Source organism: Ammospiza nelsoni, chromosome 14 (assembly GCF_027579445.1).
Source record: "Ammospiza nelsoni isolate bAmmNel1 chromosome 14, bAmmNel1.pri, whole genome shotgun sequence".
Classification (NCBI taxonomy): Eukaryota; Metazoa; Chordata; class Aves; order Passeriformes; family Passerellidae; genus Ammospiza; species Ammospiza nelsoni.
The window spans coordinates 16326397-16348245 of NC_080646.1; the positions used below are offsets into that span (position 1 = coordinate 16326397).

General features: G+C 45.3%; 1 protein-coding gene and 1 long non-coding RNA gene across 3 annotated transcripts in view; one reads left to right on the forward strand and one right to left on the reverse strand.

Moving 5' to 3' along the window:
* Nucleotides 1-14809, forward strand: part of LOC132079706 (uncharacterized) — a 31703-nt gene extending 16894 nt beyond the window's left edge. The window contains exons 2-4 of the long non-coding RNA XR_009419442.1: nucleotides 11849-11919; nucleotides 12926-12999; nucleotides 14665-14809. This is a non-coding gene — a long non-coding RNA (uncharacterized LOC132079706). The remainder of the gene's footprint in view (nucleotides 1-11848; nucleotides 11920-12925; nucleotides 13000-14664) is intronic.
* PEAK1 (pseudopodium enriched atypical kinase 1) overlaps nucleotides 1-21849 on the reverse strand; it is a 111490-nt gene that overhangs the window by 37181 nt on the left and 52460 nt on the right. For both annotated transcript variants that reach the window (XM_059482468.1, XM_059482467.1), the window contains exon 3: nucleotides 9034-9124. The gene's annotated coding sequence lies outside the window, so the exon portion shown is untranslated. The remainder of the gene's footprint in view (nucleotides 1-9033; nucleotides 9125-21849) is intronic.

Below are 21849 nucleotides of genomic sequence, written 5' to 3' on the forward strand. Positions count from 1 at the left end.
TGTTTTTTCTCCTTTTGCTTACCACAATGGCAATAAACCATTCTGATATCCTCAAAACAAAGCTAAGGATTTTTAGTCCCTGATTTATTTCACATGTAGCTTTTCTACCTAACCCCTCCAGAAATAACAACTGAAGAAGAACTGAAAATCCCTTTCAAAGTGAATCTTTTTATTTCCTGAAACGATCAGCCTTAAGTAAAAATCAAACACGAATCTGCTGTGCTTTATAGCCACCAGAGTATCCAGGATTTGAGAGTTTCATGAATTAATGCCTGAAGATTTTAAGCCTTCTGAGCCAAATCCGCAAGTCTGTTCTCTTCGTCACTGTTGCATAACTCAAATTATCGGAGACATTTCACTGAGGGGAAAGGCTCTCTACGTCCACTGCTACTCCTGTAAGCACAGGCACTGGGAATCAATAATGCTCTATCCTTACAGGCCTTGGGGTGCAGATACCCCTGCTGCTGCCCCAGGCACACCGAGAGGGCAGGGCTGAGCCCCTGCAGGTCCAGCTGCAGCCCCCACACAGCTGGGCTGGGAGCAGCACCAGCGAGGCTGTGCTGGAACTCTCAGGGCACCACTGCCTTTCATCAGCGTGGCAAACACAGCATCATGAGCAGAGTGACACCACGAGGGGTTTGTCAGTCTCCTCACGTCCTGCTCTGTGTTTTGGCAAGGGCTGGCCTGTGCTGGCAAAGCAACAGAGCAATCCTGATCCAACAGCAGATGGGGCTGAAGCCTAACTCTATTAGTGCCTGCAGACACAGCCGTGCTACCAGGGCTATCACATTTCATATGCTGACTAAATATGTTTCCAGACAAAGCTTTTTGCCAACAAGCCACTGCCAAAAGCTTTCTCTGTATGACCTAAGAGATAGAAACTCTGCCAGACTGAGATCTGCCCAAACTTTCAGACTTTATCTTACATATACAGAGTAAAATGCCTTTGTATGTTTCTTAATCTCTCTCAAGTTTTGTTGCTTCAACACTTTGCAAGGCCATATATTGTAAGCAGAAAAATTACATTAAGAAACAGTTCTCCTAGAACCAGAGAAAGAGCACATACAAGATTTTTATACTCTGGTTAGCTCCCTCTTTTCATGTGTTTAACAAGCAGAAGGAGTAAAGTTACACTAATGGGAATCTAACGAAATGCTTTCTTGAAAAATATATTTCTCCATCACATAAAAGCTTTGAACAACCAATTTAAACAAAAGGTTAGTGCTTGTGTATGGGTTTTAAAATTTACCCATGTGATTCTGAAATTGCATGAGCTGCACTTGCTCTAGAATTCCATCACAAGGCAGCAGCTTTAGGGTGTTCCAGGCATTTCCTGCCAGGAACAGGGGGGCACTGAGGAAGCTCTGCAGTGCCCACCTGCCTGGGGCTACATCCTGACTTGATGACACCACTGCCTGTGTCACAACTGTCACTCTCCTTTGCCCTGACACTGATGCTGGCACTTCCTCTAAGCCAGAGAATGGGAACTACAGGAAACTCAGCAGAACCACAGTTCTCCAGAGAGGGTAACAACTACAGCCCTGTCCTTCATCCCAGAACTCCCTCTGTGTGCCAGCAGTGCTGCCTGCAGCAGTTCACCTCAGCAATCACACCTGGGGATTGTGGAAGTGCAGCTGAGGAATCTGGGCACACTATATACAAGCCATGGGTAGATGTCCCAGCTCTTCTGGTCTGCAACAGCCAACAGAAGTGGCTTGAACACAGCCCTGACCCCAGGATGATTTGTGACAGTCTGGAACAGAAGAGCCACTGACTGCAGGTCTGTGAACCCCAGCTGGGTTTGCAACTGGCTCGGGCACAGCAGGACAAGCAGTTCCTGTCACAGGCCCTGACACTGCCTGCAGCTGCACCACAGAGGAAACAGCCACCTTCCAACCAGAGGAAATGGATCTTAAGAAAACAACCAAAACAATTCCAACACTGTGCTACTTTTGTACTTTGAAATCAGAAGCACTCCTACGCTATTTCAAATTAAATCCACAGTGACCTTTATATGCTGAAGCAAGCATTTGCATTCTAAAAAAAAAGTCAGTTTCTTCCTTGCTGGACAACTAAAAGCAATCATTCTGCCGCTTTTCCCTCCTTTAAAAAGAATTCCTTTTTCAACTACAGATTCTCTATCATGCGTGGTAATTATGGTGAGAGTAATTAGGAGTGATAAGAGAAATGAAATCTTTCAGTAGGCTGCTGCTTCCATGGCTGTCACCAGCTGCAGCTTGGCAGGGGGCAGCAGAGGCCATTGAAGGGACTGAAAATACACACAAAGACAAGGAAAAAATCACCCTGACATTGCTGGATTCCTACACTGCCTCTAAAACAAAGCTGGGCAATGAGAGATCCAGGGAGTCACACCTCAGATCTCTCCAGCTGCAGGTGACCTGGTGTCTTTTCTTCCAGATGTCTTTTCTTCCCTACCCTCCCTGCTTCCACTGACACTCCATGTGCCTGCTAAGGAACAGGAATGTGCACCCTGCAGAGCTCCTGGCTCTATTGAAATCAGTAGTTCAGATGACAGAACTTATTTAAAGATGCTCAATCCACGCAAAATCAAGGCAATGACAAGATGTTACTTACAAAACAGCATCAGACTTGTAAACAAAGTATTAATAGCAAATATGTGACATCAACAGTCTGCATTTCATCCCTGTATCTCAAAGCCTTTTATGTAAGTTGGTAAACAGAACTATTCACAATTTATAGAGGGAACCACTGCAGTGCAGTGACGTTCAGGAACTAAAATTCACGCAGTGAGTCAGTGTCAGGAGCAGGCACAGACAGACAACTTCTGCTCCCAACAGCAGATCGTGACACTTCATTCACTAAATGCTTGAGTCAGCACAGATTATTTATCAACCTTAAAGGCCAAATCATTCTTTGTGTATGTGAGACTAATGCCCCTCATTCCAGCAGGTACACAGCTGTGCACAGGAGGGCTCAGCCTGGCCCTGTTGAGTTGGTATCAAGCAGTCAGGAAGGCAAAAGCATTATTTCAGTTTTCAGGTCAGAGGGAGAAGATGACAGATCTGGAGTTGCAGTGCAAAGATGAAGCAGGGATCAGCTGAGATACCCTCGTGTCAGGAACCTTGCAGAGCCTTGCAGAAATGTCTCTGTGGAGCTTTTATTTGTTGACATCAGCTTTGCTGAGTGCATGAAGATAGTAAAAAACATGCATTTCAGGCATTTTGCCTTTTTTCTAGGTAATTTCAGGCTGGCAGGTCTCCTTTGGATGCATGCTGGCTGAATCACAATGAAGGCCTTCTCCAGTAATACTTTATACTAAAATAATCCAATTAAAAAGAACTTAATTGGTGTGCAACATTCCCTACAATTTCAACATTTTAAAAATGAATAGTCTCTGTAAGTACCAGATGGTGACACGCACTAATTAATCAGGCCTGCTCAATGAAGAGCATATGAAAATGAATGCACCTATTAGACATGTGCTTGCAATGCTGTGTGCTGCAGAGATCTCCCCCCACTGACAGGCTGGGGCTCTCCTGAGCTGGGACCAGGGCCCTCTGCCCTCCTCTGGGATCACCAGGGTTCCTTTGGTTTGTCCTCCTCCAGGGAAAACCCATTTACCTTTAGTGCTGCTGGCCCTGACAATGGGGCTGCAATTTTTATGCTGCAGAATAAACTGCATTGATCAGCATTCTTGGGCACCAGTCCAGTCAGGGCTGCTGCACAACCACAAACCTCTCCCCACTGCCAGGCCTGTCCTCAGACTGAAAAAATCAGCAGTGGGAATTCAACCTGGGCTTCCTATATGGGAGTGCCCAAAGGCCACAAAACCACCACGGCTTTGTGGTTTGTCTGAACCACTTAAAGGCATCTGGACAGTCACTGATCATCATAAACAACAGTGCAGGTCTCACACAGCAGGGAAAAGGGATGGCTATTCTCTGCCAGGATTTCATTTCTGTTTCTTTTAAATTTTAATGCAATCATAAACATTTTAAGAGACTGTTTTAAAACCTGATCCTTGTGCAGGTCCTGCCTGGAGGGCAGGGGCTGTGGGGAGGCTCCCAGGGAATGTCCAGCACTCCCCTCTCACTCAGCCTGTGCCAGGAAAAGCCATGGAACTAAAGAATGCAAGAAGCACCATGGGCTGGCACTACTTTTCCCCAAAGTGAAGGATATTTACTAAATATCAGCTCACTGCAGTACCAAGCCAGAGCTCTGACTCTGGCAGAGAGCACAGATGGACATTTCCATAAATGTTGGGCACTACCACTTTTGTTAAAAAAGAAGTTTTATCTTGCTGCAGATAGGGGTTTTTTTCCTGTTTTAATGTTTCCCACTGTATTTTCTCTCCTTTAAAAACAAGAGCTCAAATGACATAAGTATTTCAAAATACTAAGTAAGTGAAGGAAAACCATAAATGTGATTTTTTTTCCTCCCTAAAACTTGCAAGGATAAAACCTTGGAAAGACATGGAAATAACCAACGAAGTGGAGAAAAAACTTGCCCAGGGCTAGATAATCTGTGATGCTTCAGAAGAAAACAGGCATTTCTTTGCAATTTACCTAACCCAAAGAGATAATGCCACAGAGCAAGGAAAAGGCAAGGAATATCCTCAGGATGTGCCCAGGTACTCTGAATGGATTCTGCATCACCACACTGGAACACACAGAGCTGTAATAAGGCCAAGCTCTGCCCTTTGGTGCTGAGGGGCCAGCCAAGGCAGGTATTTGAGAAGGAACTCTTATGTGTTCCAATAATAAGAATTCTTGACATTCTAAACTGGAGATTTTTTTTTCCTTTTGGAAAAAGAAATCATAATTTAGCATTAATAAAAATTTAAATTTATTTGGTCCATTTAGACATATATAAATTCTTATAATGATGATCACTCAGACACAGCAGTACAGTATATTCTTTAGGAATACTTTTTTATTTACATGGAAAATTGATTTTATTTTCTACTTTTAAAAAAGTCTGGTAAGCCAAATTATAAATGGTTTGCTTTCTGAAAATGGCTGTACAACATTCTAAGATTTAGCAGCAAATTATGGGTGTATATATCAGCTGACAGGAAAAAAGCACAATAATTATGATTTCGAAAAAGCATCCTCAATTCCAGTGCATTTCAGTTTCTCCATACTTTATTTAAGGAAAACTATGAGAATTAAGCCCTTCACAGCATTTTAGAAGTGCACCTGTATGAGTGTATCTTGACCAATCTAATTATCTTTGATTTACCTTTCCTGGGCTCACTTGAAATTCTGCCCTTTGATCTTTTTCCTTTTGTTTAAGCACATGCAAACACTCGTGGAGAAGAATGAACTTTACCAAACGTCTCCAGAGGCTGCTCACAATAAACAAAAAAAGCAATACCTGAGAAACATTATAGTGCTCTCATAGTCAGAGACCTGGGAACAGCTGTGGTTATCCAGAGGTGGAGAAGGAAACCAGGGTGGATCACTCCAGGATTGTGGAGTCCAGCAATTCTGCAACTTCTGTTTGCTTCAGCCTCTCTCCCTTGCACTCCTGCAAGGCTCCAAAGATCCGAGTGCTGAACACCTGAGGCAGCAAAACCCACAAGTGCCAACCCCCAAAACGCCCCAAAACCCCCATTTCAGTTTAGCAAATCACTTGTGGATAGCAAAATACAAACCAGCATTGGAAAGGATGGGCAAGAAGTGACTGAAGAGGAAGCAAAGCCCCAGGGAAGTGTCAGGGCAGGTAACTGAGGAGGGAGGGGCTGGCTCACAGCCCGGGCAGGATCAGCTACAACACCAAGGCTGCAGCACAGGGGGCACCCTCCAGTGGTCCCAGTCCCCCCCCGGGAACCTCAGGAGTCACTAAATAAAGACTTGCCAGGATTAAGTTTAAAAATAAATCGCCACGAGCGTTATAAAAAAGTGAGGTATTAAAAATAACACATAAATTACAGCAACAGCACAGCAGGGCTGGACTGTGCACAGCCAAAAATTGTGGAGAAATTCAGGAACCAGGTGGCTGAGCTGTGCAAAATTACAGCCCCTTATCAGGACCAGGCATCAGTACAGCACATGGTGAAGGCACCTGCTCTTCATCATCACTTCTGGGAAGGAAACCTGCTCTTCCTACCAAACCACAAACCAATGGGCAAAAGAGAAATGCCACAATTTTATTTTAAGCTTTTAAGAAGTTCTCTCCAATTCCTAATGGCTGGGCATGCAAATGGTGTCACAGCAAAGGCCAGGCAAGCAGCAGATTACATGCTTTCTGTGTGAGAAAATCAATGACATGATTTACTGAGTATTGCACTCAGTTCTATTTATGACTTCTCAGGAAGAAATGCTGCATAAAACAGAGCCACAAAAATATTTTAATATGGAGAGCTTTTCATCCCTTCAGTGAAACAAAAAGATTAGGATAGTTTAGTTCAGAATTGAGACAAATAAAATAATGTAATGGTATATTAAATGATCTGTCACATAAAGAAGACAGACTGGGTGTTCCCATTTAGTGTCTATCTCAAAATAAAAAAGCAATAAACCCAATGCAGCATATTTACATCTCCAAAAAGAAAATTATTCCACATAAAACACTTCCTGAAAGAAGCTGGCACTGAGATCAAGGGGTCAGTGGATTCAGAGGAACAAGCAGACATTTGTGCATGGGCTGAGCCATGACAGTTGTACAAGGTGGGGTGAACCCAAATTTCAGAGTCTGAAAGCTGCATTAACCCTTTCAGTGGAGAAGAGGATTTGCTCATTAGCAGATGGCTCCTGTGCTGGCCACTGGAGCAGCCTGGGCAGGTGAGGGCAGGCACTGCTGGGGGCTGGACCTGACTGCTGCTCCTCTTACCCGATCCTGCTTTTCCTGGTTTCACCTTGAGCCAGCAAATCACCCCAGGGTGCAGGAGCACTGAGATGCCACCATCTCCCAGGTAGGGTCAGGCCTTCCTCTCCTCCCACACTTTGTCACTGTCCCAGACTTGTCACTCAGTCCTGGGCCACCCCATTTGTACCTTTTGTGCCTTCATGTTTGACCCTGCCCGTGCCTGGGCCAAGGGGCTGTGCCACACCCACAGGTCCTGCAGGACAAACCCACAGCCAGGCCAGGAGTGGGAATCAGCCAGGTGAGGAGGCCAGGTGGAAAGAGATTACTAGAGATTAGTACTGTTTGAAGCTTGGCACACAACAGGCTAGAAAAATCAGGGTAAGGTTACAGAGGAATGATAGAAGAGGGATTTTTCTTTAAAAATAACCTAATCAATTTAACTTTTGAAGACACATACATTACTATTTTATGGTGGAAAACAGAAATAAAAATGAGCCCTATACTGCTGTCTCATTCACTATGTGGTAGAGCAATGCCTGGAAAGGGCCTGAATCTTTGTAAAAACTCCTCCAGTTTTCCATTCCACAGCAACCATCTCCTCCCCCTGCCATCTGCTTGGTGCACTCATTTTGCCTCATTCCTCACATCTATGATCAAAGACAGACATTCTAATTTGAGGGCCTCTTTGATAATCTTGAGAAACTAGCTACAGGTAATTTTTTGACCATCAAAGCTGGTTCCAGCAGCTTACTCTCACTCAGGCTACTCTTCTAATTAGGGTGTCATTTATTCATCCCAATAAGCTACTTCACCAAGCAAGATGAATGCAAGAAATTTTAATCTGCAGTTGTAAGCCAGAGCAATGAAATGAATGATGAGCTCCAAGTCAAAAGGTTAAAGATATTAATGTTTACTAGTGTTGAAGTTTACAACAGATAATTTCTTTGCTTATTCCACTTATGCTTTGCCTAAAATCCATTCCCATAAAATGGCAAGCCACCACTGATAAGAATGTTATTAGGGATAAAAAGCACCAGCATAGATGAAATTCAGAAAAGGAATTAGGAGGTACTGGCATTGGATGCTTTTAGCATACATAATAAGAATTGACTTTTTCCTTATTCTGATGATTAAGTGGTGTGCCTGCCAGCCCACATCACCCCAGTGTTCCAGGCATATCGTGGGGGCTCTGTGGGCAGCCCTTTCCCTCCATGGGGACAGAAAAGGACTAACAGCCAAACCCGGGGTATCCCACAGTCAGTAATCAGCTTTTTAGCCTACCAAAAGAGACAAGATGTAGGGCAGGAAAAAACCCCACCAAAACCCCAGTGATTTATTTTAGTTTCCCAAAATCTGATTCCATACTTTAAAATAATCCACACATGGAAAACTATGCAGTGAAGGCGTCATTACATACAATCAAGGACAGAATCAGAAAGGAAATGCAACAGAAATCCTGTGTTAGTTTTTATCTCTACAGTCAATCACTGGTTTTTGCAGCTGGGGAATATGCTCAATTTACTCCATGAGAAAAGAAACAGCCTGCATTTTCACAGACAGATGTTTATACCTATCAAGTGTGTAAAGCACTGTAATTTTTAGCCAGTGCTGAAGGAGGAGTAAGGAGAAGCACGAACCTGAGCGGGTTGCTCCAGGCGGGAAATCGCTGCCCGTGCGCTCCGGGACAGCAGAGCCGGCAGAGCAGGCAGCTGCTTGCGGCCAGCCCAGCACCACAGGCGGCTCTCAGGGCCACAGGGCTGAGCCCAGCCTAACACCAGAGGTGGGCTCAGGGCCACAGGGTTGAGCCCGGTCCAGCCCCAGAGGTGGCTCCTCAGAGCCGCAGGGTTCAGCCCAGCCCAGCCCGGCACCAGAGGCGGCTCCTCAGGGCTGAGCCCAGCCCAACACCAGGAAGTGGCTCCTCGGAGCCGCAGGGCTGAGCCCAGCCCAACCCAGCCCCGCACCAGAGGTGGCCCCGAGGAGCCACTGGGTTCAGCCCGCCCAGCCCCGCACCAGAGGTGGCCCAGCAGAGCCGTAGGGCTGAGCCCAGCCCCAGAAGCGGCTCCTCGGAGCCGCAGGGCTGAGCCTGGCCCAGCCCAGCCCCGGAGGTGGCTCCTCGGAGCCGCAGGGCTGAGCCCGGCCCAGCCCAGCACCAGGAGGCCCAGCAGAGCCGCAGGGCTGAGCCCAGCCCGGCTCTGCAGCCCCTGCCCGGCCGGGCCGGCCCGCAGCCGCTGCTGATCGTACCTGGGGATGCCGAGCTCGCAGCCCGGCCAGCGCTCGCTCCTGGAGCAGGACACAGCAGGAAACAACAGAGCTGAAGCACAGCAAACGAGCTCTAGCAAAGGAAAGAGAAAGAAAATCACCACCAACATTCAATTCTCTTTCTTTAGTTCTTCTTTATAGATAGAAATATTTTCCTAAAGGAGTTGATTGCCAGACACAAATTTTGCTACTTGTGCTTGACAGAATCCCGAGAATGCAAAGCCTTTTGTAGCCAGAAAAAACAATGTGAATTTTCTACTCTTGTACTGCTGAGATGACTCAATACCAGTCCACAGGGGTCTGAAGGTAAAAGCAGAACCACACTCATCTGAATTCCTTGCCTTTCAAACGAGATTTTTATGACAGAATACTTTATTAGCAAACTGGGCTGCTGCAAGCCCAACCAGGAACCACACCAAGCCCAGGGCAATTACCTCTTGTCACTGCCATTGCAGTGAAATGGGACAGGCTGCTATTACCTGCTCTCTTGCAGGGTCTTGAGGGAGGTTTATTCCTGCCATGTGCAACGCTGTGGCATTTGGAAGTAAATTGTTTATAACAAGAACCAGTGTGAGACAACAGCCACAGCAGCAGCATCAAGCTGCACGGCAGCAGGGAAACTCTGTCCCTGCTCCCTCTGAGCTCCTGGGCTCCGTCTCCAGGGGCTGCCCAGGAGACACCAGCACATTCCAGTGCCTGAGAGAATTGCTCAGGAGCACAGCCTGGCCCTGCTGCCACCTCCTGCCCAGGAGGGGAGGGTGATGCCAGGTGTCCCCAGGATGGTCCCACAGCAGATCCTACGCTCCCTGTAGTGCTTAACCCTGCAATTTATACAGAAAAAAAGAGGTATGGCAGATCTCGAGGTTCTGGGCTCAACCTTGGCTTAATTAGTGGTGGTGGCATATGTTCTGTGATGGTTACATAAACAGGGATGGCATCCCGACGGGTGGCCGAGGGGTTGCCATGGTAACTGTGACAGCCATCAACGCTGCCTTACTCATCGCTTTCCCCCTACTCCAGCAGCACTTCTGCTTCTACTTTGCTATTTTCAAACACAAACATGAATAACTGGAGCTCTCTGGCCCTCTCTGGGAACGAAGCTGTCCAAAGCTGTGACCCCCGGTGCCCCTTGTGAGCTGTGAGCAGCACCCTTGGGCACAGTGCAGTGATCCACCCTGGGGACAGCCACCAGAACAGCCCTTCCACTGCTGCAGCACATCCCTGCACACCTGGAGGCCAGGCACTGTCCTCTGCAGCCCAGACTGTTAGCCAGAACTCATGAGGATGATGATGATGATGTGCTCGTGCCTTCCACAAGCTTTTCAGCAGCTTCACTTCTTTTAGTGCATTCAGGCAAGCCGGGCCTAAAATATTTTATTCCTAGTTTACAACTGTACATAATGAATAAAATGTATTTCCTCCACCTTTTTTTTTCCAGTCCATATCTCTGCTTTCAAATCTCCCTCTCTCCCTATTTACATTTTCTTTCGGACTGCTCATAAAAACCCCTGACTAATTTTAGGACAAAGATTAATACAAAGCATCCTGCTCAGTAGCACCTCCTACCTACACCCAGTTTCAGATCTGTCACCTATAGCCAGGCCTAACCCACAGAACATCCACTGCATTTTCATCATTTTGGTTTCTCAGTAACAACATAGAAAAAGAAAATTAAAATATACTAGATTTAAAAGTTAGTGTAGCCTTTTGTATACTTGTTTATCAGGTTATCTATTTATCCCTCACTAAAATCCAGTATCTGCAAAGATGATATACAGAGGCACAAGGAAGACAGGAAACATGGTTTTTCAAACACAAGGAATTTGTATTTTATGTTAAAGCTGTTTTAAAAAGCAAGTCTTTTGTTTGCAATAGTACCCAGCAGTTATTCAACAGAATAATCTCAGTAATGTGAATAAAGATTAAATGCTATTTTTTTTTTATTTCAGTGATTTGCAGAAATATTTTTTGGCATAACCAGAAAATGAGTCACTACTAACTTCACCTTCTATGACTGTTTCAAGTATAAATCATTTCTCATCTGACAATCACTCAGCTTTTAAAGCCAGCTGTTTTATAAAGTCTTTTGTTGAAACCTGGTATGTGAACAGGGATCCCAAAGCCTTAATTTTGAGAGAAATTGCAGTATGTCAAACTCAATAAAGGCAGAGGAGTTGTTTAGATGCCAGAATTATGTATGTAAAAAAAAAAAAACATCAAAGAGGTGAAGTTAATAATAGGAGATTTATCAGCTGCCTGGATACAGGTGAAGGATTGGCCTCGTGATTGCTTCATACAGCAGGGCTGAGAAACTGAAGCAGATCTGCTCTGTGCTGTGCAGGTCTTCAAACTACATGTTAATACAAAAATTTTTGCTACATAAAAATACTTGTTTCTTCTTCCTTTCTTTAGAGAGCAAAGTAATTTCCTTACTTCCATATGGTACTGCAGGAACAGGAAGAGTAAAGAGAAAAGTGGAGAGACAGTAGTTGTGAGGAGCAGCTCTGCACAACTTCTGTTCACCTGTGGCTGTGCCAAAGCAAGGCTGGGCTTCTGGGGGGCTTCCAAGAGGAGCCCCTGCCCTGCCAGGACACAGTGCAGTGTCACAGCCAGGCAGCCCCAGCTCCCTGCACTGCTGCTCCAGCCCAGAGCTCTTCCAAGGCTGAGCTAATCCAGCAAAAGGACGGGCTCTCAATGCTAATTAGCTCTGTGTAGTCAGGAGATGGACTGGAGCCTCTGCTCTCCACATAAAGCCCGGGACATTAACCACGTCTTATTTTCCCATTTTTCTTTTCAGGGAGCCTGGATGGATTGTAATGCACATGGATAGACTGAAATGCTCAGCAGATGATTTTGCTTAAATCTCAAGTAAGACAAATGTGAGGAGATCTTCAATCACTGCCCTGGGAGGTGTGGGCGATGTATTACACTTTACAAGGAACAGCATTTGGAAAAATTCCCTTTTCACTCCTCAGCCACTGTACTCTTTTAATTACTTGCTAAACTTGGAGAAAGAAGAATGGGAAAGGAAAAGGGCAGAGGAGACTTGACAGAGATAATGAGATGGCTGCCTGCTGAAGTGAGGCATCATTAGTGCCTGGGCTGAAGGAGGGGCAGGCAGATCCCTCCCATCCCCTCGTGGCAGCAATTCCTGCAGCCCCTGCTCTGCAGCCACACACCAAGCTCCAGGACATCCTGCAGCCACACACCAAGCTCCAGGACATTCTGCAGTCACACACCAAGCTCCAGGACATCTTGCAGTCACACACCAAGCTCCAGGACATCTTGCAGTCACACACCAAGCTCCAGGACATCCTGCAGCCACACACCAAGCTCCAGGACATCCTGCAGTCACACACCAAGCTCCAGGACATCCTGCAGCCCCTGCTCTGCAGCCACACACCAAGCTCTAGCAGCAAGTTCCCTGCTTGAGTCAAGGCCTTTGTCTCATAGGCTATGATGGAAGATTTCAGTCTGAAATCTTCCAAGAAGATTTGGAAGTAATCTTCCCAAGAAGCTCTGTAGAAGTAATAAAATAAATTCTGCCTCAAATCTCCACAAACCTGTAATATGCCAGTTACCAGAGACAGATGAAAGTCTCTAAAGGTCCCTGGAATTTTACCACTTGCTATGCCTATGCATTCCCTGGTGCACGCTTCATTTTTACTGAAAATTCACTGCAAAGAAATAAATTAGGAAGAGCTGTCATACTAATTTTTTTTTGGAAATGCAATTTCAATCTTCCCTATGAAAAATGTGATTTGAAAACTCTTGTAGATATTAGTATCCAAGGACTACAGGTTTTTTAATCTGGTTGGTTGGATTTGATGAGCTGCTCCACACCAATGTGGACAATACTTTTGTTTCCTTGTAGATGCAAACATGGGAGCATCTTCCCAAGATCCTGAATTATGCCTGCTGCAAAACACACACTCCAGGAGTTCTGAGGTGAGTACATCCTTTTCTTACAGAAGTAACCAAGTTCTGACACTGACATGCTCAGAGGTCATGCATCAGATTCAAAAGTTTTCCACAAGTAAAGCCTGAGAGCATTAATGTCTTTCAATATTATTATTGTAGTATCTGGTGATAAATGTAATGCCACAAGTGTACAGCTTTAATTGAAATGTAGACAAAACTGTTTGTTGATAGTCTCCTTCAATTGTCCTTTGCTAATGATGAAAATAATTCTAATAATTACTATGCCCAAAACATCTGGGAAGGAGATCAAAATCACTCTCTGAAAATTAAGTACAGTAGTAGTTCAGGGCTTAAAGTCACATAAATGGTGCCTTCTTTAAAAATCCATCTCTACAGTTTGCACAGTGCTGTAGCAGAGAAGTATAAATTAGACATATTTATAAACACACACACAAAAGGTAAGAAATCACAAGTATGAGATCCATTGGGATTCTGACATCTTCAGATCGAGTTCTATAGAAGACACATCCCAGGCAGAAAGCTAAAGAAGTGTGACCAGATAAAACGGGACTTAAATCTGAGAAAATATGATTATAAACCAGAAATATTATACTATTAATGAATTCCAGGAAGAATTAACTTAGCCAGCTGATCCACTGAAAGATGTTAAGGTGGGGATGGTTTAAAGGCCACCCCACAGAGAGCAGCCTGTGAGTAGCCAGTGGGGAAGGTGAGTAACACCCAGGAGTAACACCCAGGCAGGCCCTGCTGGAGCAGACCCAGAGGAGGTCACAGCTCTGGTCACAGCTCTGGATGTCACAGCCCTGGCTTGGGGCTGGTTCCCACTCTGCCCCCAGTGGGTCTGCTGAACCAGCCCAGCACGGGGAGCATTTCAGCAGCCCCTCACACAGACCCACACATGCTGTGCCAAGCTCCAGCAGGTAACTTCCAACCCACATCATGCAGTCCAGCTTTAAAAAACACTGCAAGTCTTCAATTCCTATAGTAACCTTGTGGACATGAGAACATGCAATTTATGGCAATTATTTTATAAGGGAGAAGGGGAGAGGTTACAATAGGATTATGAGCAAGGGACTTCCAAACCCAGTTCTGAAATTATCTTCAGCTTTAACAAATCACAACTCTAACCCCCTCTCCTTTTTACTTATTCCTAAAGCCTTTCTTCTTTCTCCTCTTGTGCTTAATCTGATCTAAATTCTTTCAGGATGTCAAGGGGATAAATCTGCTATTAAGAGCTACTAGTTTCCATTTGCTTTTTACAAGTGGGTGTGTGACAACACTCTGAGGCATTACACAGGCAATTAGGTATGCACAGGATGCCCTACTCCAGAGAGACAATATGCAGAGAAGTGGAGGCTAAAGCACTTCTGCATTAACAGGAGGACCCTCCAAGTGCTTTGCACAGTGTGCTCCATGGCCACTCAATTGTCCCACTGTGTCAGTATTCCAGCAGAAGACATTGAACTCTGTTTCTTCCCAGACCAAAGGATCAACACAGGAATCGGGTATTTACCCAATGCCAGTAACAAGATTTCTACATAGCAATTTTCTGCAACTTAAATGTAAATGATGCATGAAAAATGTGTTCTTACGAGATATTAAATATAAGCCAAGTGCTTTAACAGAAAAGTAGGAAACACCCCAATGATCTCTGTGTTTTGTCATCATCAGTGACTGCAGCCCTGAGGAGCCTCCAGCTCCTGCCAACCCAGTAGCAAATAAGGATCAGTGCAGCTTCGAAGAAATTATGGCGCTTTCTTATGTGCATTCAGAAAGAGACAGCCATGAAGCATTGCCTTGCTAAATGTTATAAAAGTTCTTATAAATATTCATGTGCAGCATTTGTACTCTGAGTATTTAATCATTTCTTTACAAGAAAGGAGCAGGGAGAAGGGGAGAGGAAAAAACTACTGTTTCTCCAATTCCAAAGAGATCAAGGTAACAGAAGAGGCACACTTGTGCACAGGTGATCTATAAATTAGTCAGCACCAAACCCAGAAACCTACAAAAAAAAAAGATTATTTTTTCAGGTAGATTTTCTGTTTTCATTTCAAACAATAGTTTGCAGGTATTAACCCAATGATTTCTTTGATCATTTAAATTACCTGCATTTTGATCCTTTGAATTTTTACATCATTGGCTTTTGAAAAACAAGCCTGATCTGTTGCTTCTGACATTGGTGTGAAGACAGACTGAGCTGGCTGCACTCTGCACTCCAAAGCCCGTGGTCCCAGGTAAGGCCAGGACCAGAGCACCAGCACTGCCTGGAGCAGGGGCTTTGTGCCAGGGGCACTGGATCCATCCCTATGGGAAACAAGGCAACCCCAACAAAGGGGGAGAAAGACAAGGAGGGCTCCATGGACAGCAGAAGGCTAATTAATTACTTTATTATGCTATATTATTCTATACTATATTACACTACATCTAAACTGAATCTGCAGAGAATCTTGTGACTGGCTGCTGACCGACAGGCCAAGGAACCAAACCACCATCACTGAGGGTAAACAATCTCCATAGTGCATTTTACTCAGGCACAACACAGGAGCAGCCAATGAGGTAAGAACTGTTTTGATCATTCTGTTCTCTGCTTCTCTCAGGTTCAGAGAATGTGAATCCCACACATCCCCTCTGACCCAGCAGGGCTGAGAGCCCTGCCAGCCTCTGTGCAGGCACTGCCTTGGCACACAGCCCTGCATCAAAGCCTCTCAGAGCTGAATTTATCAATACTGCTGGGAATGAATATGGATTTCTGTAACACGTGCTGACAATACAAAAGCCTGCTCACAAGTGGCTTGTGCACGAAAGAGAAAATACATTGTAAAACAGCTTTGATGTCAAATGATAAACCTGATAGAAAAGCCAAGAGATGTGGAACAGTAACACCTGAACTGCTCAGAAATCACCCAGCAGAGACAGCAGTCAGGGCTCCTGCCTTGCTGTGATGTGGCCTCCAAGGCAGACCAAGAAAGCCTTGGCCACTTTTTCCTCTCCTTCCACAGCAGAACAGCAGTTCCTGCAGCAGATGTGTGACACTGAAGCTGTGGGCACCAGTGCCTTTGCAGACCCCACAGTCTGGATGACCCTCCCCAGCCAGGATGCTGCAGCTCAAGGAAAAAAATAACAATCTCAGATGTTTATTACTGCAGGCCCAGCTCCTTCACACACACCTTGGCTGGCAAGCAGACCCAGTGCTGGCAGAACAGGCTGGGACAGCAGCAGTAACAGTGGAAGAAGCTTATTGCTGTGCTGCTCTGGTTCCCTGCTGGATCAGCCAAGGCAGATTCCTGCCAGCTGTACCTGTCTGTGCTCTCAGGTGGATTGGACAGGTCTCTGTGGAGTCACTCCAGGCCCATGCCATGTTTAGAATTACAAAGCAAAATGAAAAGTGGTGCTGCCTTTTGCTTCCCTCAGGAAAACTGCCTCTTGCAAATGGTTTTATCATTTTCATTATATCCTGTTTGATTCGCTTTACCATCTTGACTGGAACAATAGCTAAGACATAATAGAAGAAGATTTTTCCACAGGCTGGTTCTAATTACATTAAATCTCAAGTGAGATAGGACATTTAAATAAGAAACAACAACTGCAGAGTCTGAGATAATGACATACCGAGATACCAGGCTTTTTGAGAGTGCCATTAAAATGATGCATGAAGCATTACAGCCTCTCCAATTGGGTTTCAACACAAAAGCCATTCCTTCTGTGGCACAGTGCTGCAGAGAGAGGTCAGCACTTACTGCACTCAATGTGCTACTCAACAATTAGGATCCATTATCCCTTATGCTGAAGTTGCAACATAGACAGGCTTAAACTTCTGTATGAGCTGAGGCAGTTGGGAAGGCAGGGTCTCTGGGATGAATCATCTCATGAACCACAAAACAGAGTGGAGGAGCTTCTCAAGAGCTCCTGGATTTTGCTGCAAGTTGTACCTTTAACATTTTGCCATCATAACCAAATGCTCTTATTTTCCTGGAAAATATATCTTTAGATTTTCTGGGAAACCACTGAAATACAGACATGCAAAATGGAGCCTGTGGCTGTGTGTCCTGCAAACACAGTGCAACCTGTCACAGTCCCACTGCTCATTTGTTTAACCTTGGAGCACTGCCAGCACTGGTGCCTGTGGGGCCCTGCAGCCAAGTCCCCTGCTGGAAATCAAACTGAGGAAAGGGAGTTTCTGTGGGGAGGAAAGGACTTCAGGCACTTCCCCTGTGCCTCCCTGTCCTTTGGCTACCAAGTGCTAACCCAGGCTAAAGGGAAGGAGAAGGGCTGGCCTGAGGGGATTGAGGTGGCAGAAGCACTGGATGGGGTGGGAATGTTCACCTGATGGAGGGCTCTGCACAGGGACCAGGACAGGCCAGATCCATGGGCCAAGGCCAACTCTATGAGGTTCAGCAGGGTGAAGAGCTAGGCGCTGTCCCTGGCTCACAGCTCCCTGCAGTGCTACAGGCTGGGCCAGAGGGACTGGAAAGCTCCCCAGCAGGAAGGACTGGGCACAGCTGAACACGAGCCCAGGTGTGCCACAAGGCCAATGGCCCCTGGGCAGTGCCAGCAGCGCTGTGGCAGCAGGAGCAGGGCAGGGACCATCCATCCCCCTGTGCTGGGCTCTGCTGAGGCCACACCTCACACCCTGGGCTCACATGGGGGCCCTCACAGCAACAAAGACACAGAGTGCAGGGGAGCTTTAGGTTGGAAATTGGAGAAAAATGTCTTCCCTGAAAGGGCTGCCCAGGGCAGTGGTACAGTCACCATGCCTGGGGGATTTAAAAGCCTTGTGGATATGGATTTGGGTGTTGTCTTATATATCGCAACAGTTCTATTATCATTATGGTGCAAGGATTTCATATCACCAGAGCTTCATACCTCCTTGATGTTTCTCGTAGCTGCTCCTCTGAGCACTGACTGTTCCTGTCCTTGCAGTAGCCACCTGACTCCTCTGACTTCAGTTCCCACCAATCCACTCTTTTATGCCACTAGTTCTTATTGGCTACAGGTGTTGGCTGTTATCATCTGGCCTGCTCTTAATCTTTAGTAATAGAGTCCAGCTGCAACTCATTGGGGGATAAGATTACATTCTACATTACCCATACTGTGTCCTCCTACATTTGGCGACACAGGTCAGTGGTGCAGCTGGCAGTGCTGTGTCAGTGGTTGGACACAATGATCATAAGGGTCTTTTTCAACCTTAACAATTCCCTGATTCTGTAATGGGGCAGAACAGCTCACCAAGTGCCCTTGCTCACAGCTCATCCCTAGGCTGAATAACATCAAACCACGGCTCTGCTGTATGGCTGAGCTGAGCAGGGCTGTACTTACACACTGGGATCACTTTCTTATCTCCAGCTGCTTTTGCACAGCTGTCATAGGAACATTTCAAGGAAATTATTGAGATATTGAGGATTGAGAGACTTTGTTTCAGTCAATCAACAGAATCTGTGATTCTAAATTCTATACTCAGAGAATAGAAACTTTCACAGAAGCAGGTCAGTAAGTAAAGCATTCTTGTCCAAGCAGCAAAACATTAATTCTCTATTAATAATCAAGTGCACAAAAGAAAATTTACAAGTTTTTTTTTCAGCACACAAAATAAAATTATTTTCTTGGGTGTATATTCCACACTTCAGCCTTGCCCCACTGAAGTGCTGTGACACACAGATTGTCTGTGTTCAGCCAGTGCCAGGGCACTGCAGGATGATGGCTCAGACACAGCTCAGTATTGCAGTTCTGTGACCACATGGCAAAAGCATTTGCTAAATGCAGCTCAGGTCCCTGCACAGCACTGCTGGGGATGCCTGCACAGAGCCAACCTGAGCAGAAACACACATGCAACTATTACTGCTTGTGACAGTATTTAATCTGCATCAAATAAAGAAGGAATTTAACTGGTTTTGTTACCTTCCTTAACCTAAATGAAATGGCCATGCTCACTTCCATGATACCTGTGAACAGCCCCAGCTTTCAAACTGCAGCAGCTGCACTGAGGGTGAGGAGGGAGGGTGGATTTCTGTCAGGTCAGGGAGTGAAGGACATCAGCAGTGAGCACCAGCATGGGAGGCTGCTGGGCCTCTGCCTCCCTCTGCTCCCCAGAAGTGCCAGGGGAGGTTTCAGCAGGTTCTGTGCAGCATCATGGCCTGAACAGATCCTGTCCTGAAGTCCTTGGGCTCACACTGACTGCACTTTTCCCCCGCATTTGCTGGCACAAACCTTCCCCATTGGATCCCACTGAAATACCAACATGCAATTTTACATGCAAACTACACAAAACGCTGTTTCTTCTGCAAATAGAGGAACAATTTGAAAACTTGCCAGTGTTGCTCATGAGCTGAAATAGAGGCTGCACAGGTCATGTTGACCTGAAGGGAGCTGAGGAGTGTCTCCCCAAGGCAGGATATCCCTGGGAGCCAATGCAGCCCTGCAGAGCTGGGAGCTCAGCAGCACAACGGCAAACCCCAGAGCCTGCACTGCACCCAGGGGCTGGCACCTCTGGCCCTGGCAGTGCTGCATCCCAGGGCACCTTACACACTCCTGATCTGCCATCCAACCTTCTTCCTGCACAGCCTGGTGGTCTCTCATTAAGACCAAAATGCACAGAGCAGATTTCAGCTTTTATAAAACCCACTGTGCTTTCTAAAGATCCACCTTGTCTTCCAGGCAAGTGAAATAACATCTTCTGTCTATGGCTCCTGGGGGTTGTTTTCCATCTTTATTTTTAAAAAAAATTATTTAGATCTTGCAATGCCTATTTCTCAGCCAAACTGTCAGGGATGTTAATGAGATTTATCTGCACAGCCTCTCTCACTCTCTGCCCCCTTTCATTCTTTGACACACAAGTGCTTTTATGTTGCAGGAAATGAGGACAACAGAAAGCTGCAGATCCCATGAATGTAAAAATTGTCTTGAAGGCATGGAACAATCCAGCCCTAATTACAGCCAGCTGGAGCCTGCTCTCTTTGCACTGATACTTAGATAATTAACTGAATACTGACTGATGCAAGATTCAAGTATGTCACTACCAGATATTCAAGGTTAATTTTTGTATCCATCACCAGCATCAAGCTTAATGGATATTATCAGCTAAACTCTTGAAGATCAGTAACACAGGCTCCTAGTCAGGCAAGGACTATTTTTCCTTCAGTGAGCTTGGTGCCATCTTTCTTCAGCTGCAGAAGAAATGTCTTTTACATTAACAAGGCAAACTCAAATTTTGATGCATTTAATACATGTAAATTCACTCACTTAAAGCTCTAAACTTAAATACACTGAAATCACAACAGTAATGTAATAAAATACACCCCAGACTGCTCCAGTGGGCATTACTGGAGTAATACCTGTTTATTTCTCAGAGTATGGCATCTTTAAATTGGTGGATGTGTGTACCCTCCTCAGTAAGCTTTATATGTATATTGAAAGCAAACAGTTCTATGCTGAAAACCAAATATCCTGATTTGACTGTGCACGTATCTGAAACAATTACAGGAGGGGACAGCAGAGATGGTGCTCAAGAAGTCTGAAATGTCTGTAAGTCAGAATTGCTGATGCACTTCTCCTCCTGCATGGAACAATACATGTTTAGATTGTGAGGTACCTGAACTGTGCTCTCAGCAAAAAACTGAAAGAGGAAGTCAGTCCCAACAAGAGAAAGTTGTCTGTCTCAGTTCCACTTTCAGCAGTGCTTTCCCTGCAAACAGGGATTTTTGGACAGGTTCAGTCCCTCTGACTGGTTTACAGCTGCACTGATAGGAGAAAACAAGGTGTCACTCCTGCTTATCAAGTGGTACTTTTATTCCTAGTTACTAATTCAAGAAATTACTGTGAAAAATCTGAAGTATTTTAACCTGGCAAAGATGTTCATAAGAACAGCAATGCAGCACAGCAAAGCCACAGTAAAAGAGGAACAGAACTATTCAGGAATTGTTAGAGCTTGGGTAGGGCTGTGCAGCAGATAACCAGCATGCACCTCAGCAGCCTGCAGTGCTCTCCAAACATATGGGTGGGGAGGCAGGAATCCAAAGAATCCGGAATAGGGATTCTTTTCATTTTGTATTTTATTTATCCTCGCACCTTCTTATCTACTAATGGGAAAATAAACAATCCCAGTTATGTTTGCACATGGCCTACCATGCTCCTTCAGCAGGAAAAGTCTGAATTTTGTGAAATATCTTTGGAATGCCACTGTAATGTAAATCACAAAGCACTGCCACCACAGTGCAAGTTAAAGTGTAACCTGCAGTTCCTCCCCAAGAGAATACACAGAATTTATATCACCAGAAAAGGAAAGCAACAGAACAAAAATAAAAGCTTAGCAAAAAAAGTAGGTTAACTCATATAGAGAATGATACATAAGACAAGGCTGAAGAAGAAAGCAAGGTAGGTATTTTTGGAAATATTTTGAAGTCTCCTTAAAGCCCTGCCTATTTGCCTGTGAAGTATTTCTGCTTAAAATATAGATATGCTAATGTTCATATTTAAGATAGAGATGATTGGGCTGAAAGAACTCCTCTTTGGAAGAGCAAAGGAACAAAGACTGTGCATCATCAGCAGCTGGTTCTGAGAGCATTTTCAGACTTATCCTGGGGAGGGTTAAGGAATCACAGGATCATTAGGGGTGAGGGGGTGGCTGGAGGTCATCTAGTCCAGCTCCAGGGAAATGCATGTTTGAGAGGAAAAGCTGCATTCTGGATAAAGTGAAGAAACCTTTGGAATCTGAGAAGCCTCCAAACTCCAATTGTTTTGTGTTAAAGGGGGCATAAAAAGTGCTGCTGCAGCAGCTCCCTGGATGAGGTGGGTGCTGTAGTACCAGCACTGCCCAGAACCCTGGCACAGTGGCACTACCTGCATTCCATGGAAATTATTATT